The 8207-nt window shown below is 34.1% G+C and overlaps 1 pseudogene; it reads right to left on the bottom strand.

The window, feature by feature from the left end:
- Positions 1 to 340: 340 nt before the first annotated feature.
- LOC120773179 lies at positions 341 to 543 on the bottom strand (annotated as a pseudogene).
- Between the last annotated feature and the right edge of the window lie 7664 nt (positions 544 to 8207).

The raw sequence follows: 8207 nt of genomic DNA, 5'->3' as shown, positions 1-8207 counted from the left end.
ATACATATACATAATATTGCTGTGATTTAATTTCTATTAGTACGAAAAATATTTATTAGTATAGTATACGATGTTAAAAGGCATACAGCTTTCTATCCTATCTTGTGTTTCTGCACATGCTCATATGAATGTATGTGTACGCATGTGCGAGTTCAGAAATTCAAAGAATTCGCACAAAAAAAAAAGAGAGACAAAAGAAATAAAGTCACATAAAATAGTTGAGAATTTGCAAAAATTAAAGACAAACGAAAGAAAAATAATGTGCAAGCATACATAAGCGTACTGTACTTATTGACCGCATTATTTTTGCGTAAAACCTTGGAATTTATTCATTAAAATCACCACTCAGAAGTCGTTTTATCCGTTGTAAGCGAGCGATTTTCGAAGAAACATCATTTCTAATATGCCACAACACAATATTAGAAATGAAGTTCATAAACCTCACGCTGTCAGATAAAACGATATACCTCGTCATCGCGGGTCGATTTCCAAAAAATTTAAATGAAGACTAACTACAAAAATTATCCTGTAAAGTATAGCCTTAATTTTTCAGCGGCCAACGCAGAGTATTTCAACCAAAATATACGCAAAATAGTTGAGAATTCACAGAAATTAAAGACAAACGAAAGAAAAAAAGCATAACTTCAATAATGCACAAGCATACAAACATACATATGCGCAGCAGCAGCAAGAAAAGAGGTAACAATCGGCGATCTATTGTATATTTCTTTCATGCATAACCAAACCATACTTAGGACAACGCAATACAAGTGTCAATGGTGGTGTTGGTGGTAAGAGTTTCAAAAATTACGATGAGCACGTATGAGGTACGTAGGTTCGAAACCCAACGGAATTGATTTTTTAATTGAATATGTCACCAACCAAAAATTGAAATATTGTTCTACAAAAACAACAACAGCATAAGCATGGCACCATTGTGTTGTTGGTAGAAAAGCGCGAGCTGTGCCGAAAGAAACGTAGATTCATATTGAGCAAGGTTGCGCAACCTGAATCTATCGCAACCTTTTCCGAACTCGTATAAGAAGTATAACTTCAAAAAAGTGTAGCAAAATCTCAAATAAGTGATAATCAACACAATATGAATTTTTGTCTTTTCAATTCAAAAGACATAATTTCGCGCCGGACAACGGCTGCGGGGTCAGCTAGTAATACGATAAAATAAAGTAAAACTTCACGAAGCAGAAAATTTACTTGTGTGTATGTACGAATATATTAATATTCTTTAATGAAACTCAATCTTCAGTGTCACAATAAGAACTACTTTTCTTTATTTTCTTATATTATCACTAAGCATAAATAACATAGAGCTTATTCTAATTTCTCTTATTATTAAATATTATGCTGTCACGATAAGTTCTCTTAATACTCTTATATTTAATGTTGTTGTAGCATCATACATAATTTGTATGTATGTATGTAAGTATGTATGTATGTATGTATGTATACATTACTCCTCCACCACTAGAATTAACAGTACCTGGTAATTCAAAATGTAAATAAAATTTTATGTTAACAAACATTCTTTCTTTTAACTTGAGTTTTATATATTTTTTTAAATTTATTATCCTTAGACAGTAAATAGTTTCCCTCCTGTGTATAATTTGTAATTTTTTTATACTTAGGCATTGATTTACTTACTCTATTATTTTTTATAACGCCATTGGCAAAACCTTCCGTTCCAACTCTATTGGTTTTCTGATTTAACATACGTATTCTTTCAGACTTTCTTGTGTGTATTATTTAGGAAAGTTTAGCTAATTCTTGGTGTGAAACTAAGTTATTTATAAGATCGATCGGTCGTGTTTTAGTAGTAGAATGAATAGTATCATTGTATGATATTATAGCTTTATAAACATTTTCGGAAATATCGTCCTTATTATCTGAATCAGCATTAAAGAGTCTTATATGCTCGTTGAGAGTACCATGTAGTCTTTCCACATCTGCATTTCCTGTTTTTAAATAATCTGTTGTTGTGTGAAATTCCATGTCTTGGTTCTTTAAAAATTCTCTAATTGTAGCAGTGTCGATTTCGTTATCAAATATAAGCAGATTTGGTTTTCCTAAATATTGATTCCTTTGCTTAAGAGCTTTGAGTATTGATACCCACATCCTATCTTCCAGATAGTGGGCAGTTGCATATTTCGTTAGCTTGTCTATGCTTGTCAGATACATCATGCCACGCTGTGGAAACAATATATCTACATGAACGATTTCATTGTGTTTATTTGGGGTAGGTGTTATTAATATATTGTGTTTTATTGGATTTCTATCAAATTTTGCAAGTTTGCAAATATTGCAATTGTTAATGTAATTTTATATCTCCTTTTGTAATTTTGGGTAAAAATAATCATTTTTTAACTCCTCAAAAACCTCACTTATCCCTCTGTGATTATTTTTATAATGAATTTTCTCTAATAATTGCAAATTCTCTGTCGGTTATATCCTGTATAAGCATGTTTGATTTTAATATTTTAAGATTTTTATTTTTCACAAAATATTTAATGAAGTTAGATTGAAACTCGAGATATAACTCAATATCTGGACAAAAAACTACTGAAAGTCCTTTTACAGGGAGTTTCTCTCTCATGAAATTTAAAATACTATTTTTATCTGTTACATTTACGTTATAACGAACTTTGTTTTTGAATAATATTTGAGTTTTTACAGAATCGGCATTGGACTTTTGGATGACTATTTGAATTTTAAACATATTAATTGGTTTTTCAGTTATTTTAATGTAATCAGTATCATAGCTTTCTGCGCTATGTACTGTATTGGCATCTTCCTCAAAAATTTCATTTAGGTTCAGCTCTATTTCACTATCAACTGGCTCATAACTTAATCTACTAAGTCCATCAGCTACTACGTTTTCTTTTCCTTTTATATAGTTAACATCAAAATCGAACCCGTTTAGCTTAATTTTCCATCTTTGGATTTTCGCATTCGGTTCTTTTATATTGTTGAGCCAAACAAGGGGACGATGATCTGACTTAATAATGAATCTACGGCCTAAAATATATGGTCGGAAATATTTCGTGGCCCACCCGATGGCCAGCAACTTCTTTTCTATTGTGCTGTAGTTTTTATACTCTCGCAACAATGTTGCTAACGAGAGTATTATAGTTTTGTTCACATAACGGTTGTTTGTAAGTCCTAAAACTAAAAGAGTCAGATATAGGGTTATATATACCAAAGTGATCAGGGCGACGAGTAGAGTCGAAATCCGGATGTCTGTCTGTCCGTCCAGCTGTCCGTCCGTCCGTCCGTCTGTCCGTCCGTCCGTGCAAGCTGTAACTTGAGTAAAAATTGAGATATCATGATGAAACTTGGTACACGTATTCCTTGGCTCCATAAAAAGGTTAAGTTCGAAGATGGGCAAAATCGGCCCACTGCCACGCCCACAAAATGGAGGAAACCGAAAACCTATAAAGTGTCATAACTAAGCCATAAATAAAGATATTAAAGTGAAATTTTGCACAAAGGATCGCATTAGGGAGGGGCATATTTGGACGCAATTGTTTTGGAAAAGTGGGCGTGGCCCCGCCCCCTACTAAGTTTTTTGTACATATCTCGGAAACTACTATAGCTATGTCAACCAAACTCTACAGAGTCGTTTCCTTCAGACATTTCCATGTACAGTTCAAAAATTGAAGAAATCGGATAATAACCACGCCCACTTCCCATACAAAGGTTATGTTCAAAATCACTAAAAGTGCGATAACCGACTAACAAAAAACGTCAGAAACACTAAATTTTACGGAAAAAGTGGCAGAAGGAAGCTGCACCCAGGCTTTTTTTAAAAATTGAAAATGGGCGTGGCGCCGCCCACTTATGGACCAAGAACCATATCTCAGGAGCTACTAGACCGATTTCAATGAAATTCGGTATATAATATTTTCTTAACACCCTGATGACATGTACGAAATATGGGTGAAATCGGTTCGCAACCACGCCTTCTTCCAATATAAAGCTATTTTGAATTCCATCTGATGCCTTCTCTGTATAATACGAGTACAAACATAAGGAACCAATGATGATAGCGGAATAAAACTTTACAAAAGTACGGTATTTGAAAAATATGTAAATGACGTATTATGAAATCTCGATTATCACTTTACCATGCGAGAGTATAAAATGTTCGGTGACACCCGAACTTAGCCCTTCCTTACTTGTTTTCGTGTCCATTTAGAGTTCGACTGGCAAAAGAAATAACTTTATTTCCTTGCGTCAGTACTGCTCCTAATGCAAAATTGCTTGCATCGGTAACAAGCGTAAACGTTTTATTAAAATTTGGATGCACCAGTATAGGGTCATTTTGTATCAATACCTTTCATTTTTCAAATGCCGCTTTATAGTCTTTATCATGTATGTTAATTTTTGCCTTTTTTCAGATATTTAATCAAATGGTACGCTATTCTAGAATAATCATTAATAAAGCGCCTATAGTAGCCAGTTATGCCCAAAAATTATTTAATTTCTTTTTGAGTTTTAGGTAATAAAATCTATTCAATAGCTTTTATCTTTTCCGGATTGGGTTTGATGCCATTGGGAGTGATAACGTGACCTAAAAACTCAGTTTCTTTAACAAGGAATGTGCATTTATCAACTTGAAGTTTTAGATTGGCTTCACTCAAACGCTTTAATACTTTATTAATCGCTTCCAAATGCTCTTCAATACTTGTCGACAAAATTAGAATGTCGTCTAAGTACACTAAACAGATTGAACTGATGTATTCTTTCAATACATTGTTAATCAGTCGTTGAAACGTAGCTGGTGCATTACGAAGCCCGAATGGCATACGTAAAAATTCGTAATGCCCAGTAGTTGTTGAAAATGCCGTCTTTGGAATGTCATTTGGATGCAATTCTATCTGGTGGAAACCCTTGGCCAAGTCCAGAGTCGTGAAATATTGGCATTTACCTAGCTTATCGAATATATCATCAATATTTGATATGGGGAATCTATCTTCGACAGTGACATCATTTAACTTCCTATAATCAATTACAATGCGCCATTTTTGCTTATTCGACGAGTCTAGTTTTTTGGGTACGATCCATATAGGACTATTATATGGACTATGAGAACGTCTAATAATATTTTGCTCTAACATGTTTTCAATTTGATTATTTATCTCTTCCTTGTGTATCTCAGGGTATCTATACAATTTCGAATATATTGGCATATCATGTTTTGTTATAATTCTATGCTTTATTTAATTTGTAAATGTTAATTTAGTATTTTTGTCATAAAAAACATGTTCATATTTTCATATTATTTTCACTAACTTCTCCTTTTCATAATCTGCCAGATGGTTTAATTTAATAACTTTTGTAATATTATAATTGGGAAGGACCTCTCCGAGCCGTTCGATACCAAACGAGGTTTCAGACAAGGCGATTCCCTATCGTGTGACTTTTTCAACCTGCTTCTGGAGAAAATAGTTCGAGCTGCAGAACTTAATAGAGAAGGTACCATCTTTTATAAGAGTGTACAGCTGCTGGCGTATGCTGATGAAATTGATATCATCGGCCTTAACACCCGCGCCGTTAGTTCTGCTTTCTCCAGACTAGACAAGGAAGCAAAACAAATGGGTCTGGCAGTGAACGAGGGCAAGACGAAATATCTCGTGTCATCCATCAAACAGTCGTCGCACTCGCGACTTGGCACTCACGTCACTGTTGACAGTCATAACTTTGAAGTTGTAGATAATTTCGTCTATTTAGGAACCAGTATTAACACCACCAACAATGTCAGCCTGGAAATCCAACGTAGGATAACTCTTGCCAACAGGTGCTACTTCGGACTGAGTAGGCAATTGAAAAGTAAAGTCCTCTCTCGACGAACAAAAGCCAAACTCTATAAATCGCTCATAATTCCCGTCCTGCTATATGGTGCCGAGGCTTGGACGATGTCAACAACTGATGAGAGAAAAGTTCTGCGAAAGATTTATGGTCCTTTGCGCGTTGGCCACGGCGAATATCGCATTCGATGGAACGATGAGCTGTACGAGATATACGACGACATTGACATAGTTCAGCGAATTAAAAGACAGCGGCTACGCTGGCTAGGTCATGTTGTCCGAATGGACGAAAACACTCCAGCTCTGAAAGTATTCGACGCTGTACCCGCCGGGGGAAGCAGAGGAAGAGGAAGACCTCCACTCCGTTGGAAAGACCAAGTGGAGAAAGACCTGGCTACGCTTGGAATATCCAATTGGCGCCACGTAGCGAAAAGCAAAAACGACTGGCGCGCTGTTGTTAACTCGGCTATAATCGCGTAAGCGGTGTCTACGCTAATTAAGAAGAAGAATATTATAATTTTCGATTTCGGAATTAAAGAATTCAAAGTAGTTTTCCTTATAAGACATTTCGTTATAAGATTCTTCTTCTTCAGACAAATATAAAGTCATAACAGCATTTTTTGTTATTAATTGTCTGTTATTCAAATCAATGACGCAATTTAAGTCTTTCAAAATATTATTTCCTATTAATCCATCGAAATTTTTTTAAAAGCATATTCAAAAAACTCACAGAAATAATTGTTGAAATTGAATTCTTTAAATATCGGGAATGAACAAAGTTTTGTTATCAATATTTTTGTACCTAAAGCTTTTGCTATTACATTTACATTTCGCTCCAATCTTGGATGGCAAATATCAGGGTTAATTATACTGAACTCTGCGCCAGTATCGATTATGAAATTTAGTTTTTTTATGGGGTTATTAATTATTATGTAAGGAAGGTTTCTTCGCCCACGATAGGAAAATTTACATTGGAATTTCCAATTTCCATTGGTACCACTTGTTGATTAGAACTGTTCAAACTTTTATTATCATTTATTAAATTAGACTGTCTAGTTTGATACAGATTATTATTTGGAGTATATTTTGGTATGTTTGTATTTGGGGCTTGTGAGTAATTTGATCGCCTTGTTTGTCCTGTGAATCTTGAGCTACCAGCGTTATTATCATAATAATGATCCAAATTATCAGTGGGAAATCGTTGATTTTGGCGTAAAGGTGTATAATTGTTCCCAAAGTTGTGATTATTGTAATTGTTGTCATTACCTGTATTATGGCTTTCATCATATTTATTATCGTACTGTCTGTTATAGCTTGGAGCTAATATTTTTATAGGTTTATTAGGATATCTATAGTTATTACTAAAGTCAGTTCTTGTAGTATTTGTACTCAAATAGCCTTGTTTTGCTGGTCCAAATTGAGTGTAACCTTGGTGTCGAGCATCTAATATTATTTGAAATGCATCTTCTAAGGTCGTAGGGTTTCTAGCGAATATCATCGTGCGAGTGGGTTCTGGTAAATGGTCCCTAAATGTTTTAAGTGAAATTCGGTTTATCTCACTTGTTGTGTAAGTGTTATCGCCATGAGTTAAATTTCTGTTATGGATTCTATTTGCGAGTTTGTTAATTTGAAAATAATAATTTTCTGTAGTTCCTTGTAGTCTACAGGTTTTAAGATTGTCCATTAAATCATTACTACTAAATTTTTCACCGAAGTTCTTTGTAAGTATGTTTTTTAAAATGTCCCAAGTTGTTACGTTAGTGTATCTACATATGAATTGCTTCTCAGGTTTTGCCAACGCATTTGTTTTTAACATATCCAAAAAGTATACATCGGTTAGTATTGTCAAATTCCGAAATTGATGGTATGATGTTTTCAACTTGACTTATAAAATCTGGCAGTTGATTCTGATCATTGCCATCAAAGCTTTCAATATTTTTAATACAACTTAAAATAAGGTTAAATTTGCTCACTTCTAAGGCGTCCATTATTAAAAGTGCATTTGTTTTAAAATAATAACGTAATGAAAAGATTATGTACTATTATTAAAAGTAAATGTAAGAACAAGAAAAAACGTTAACTTCGGTGGCACCGAAGCTAAATACCCTTCACAGGTGCATTTCTGTTAGTAACTATGTGTTAAGTTTGTATGGAAGCTATATACCAAATTTCGTGAATATATCTTGTCAAATGTGAAAGTTGTCCATACAAGAACTTGATTCCGATCGTTCAGTTTGTATGGCAGCTATATGCTATGGTTAACCGATCTGAACAATTTCTTCGGAGATTACATTGTTGCCTTAGAAAATAACATATATCAAATTTCGTGAATATATCTTGTCAAATGTGAAAGTTGTCCATACAAGAACTTGATTCCGATCGTTC

The sequence above is a fragment of the Bactrocera tryoni genome, chromosome 3, assembly GCF_016617805.1.
Source record: "Bactrocera tryoni isolate S06 chromosome 3, CSIRO_BtryS06_freeze2, whole genome shotgun sequence".
Classification (NCBI taxonomy): domain Eukaryota; kingdom Metazoa; phylum Arthropoda; class Insecta; order Diptera; family Tephritidae; genus Bactrocera; species Bactrocera tryoni.
The sequence above is the reverse complement of the archived record's forward strand: the minus strand, read 5'-3'. Positions and strand labels throughout refer to the sequence as shown.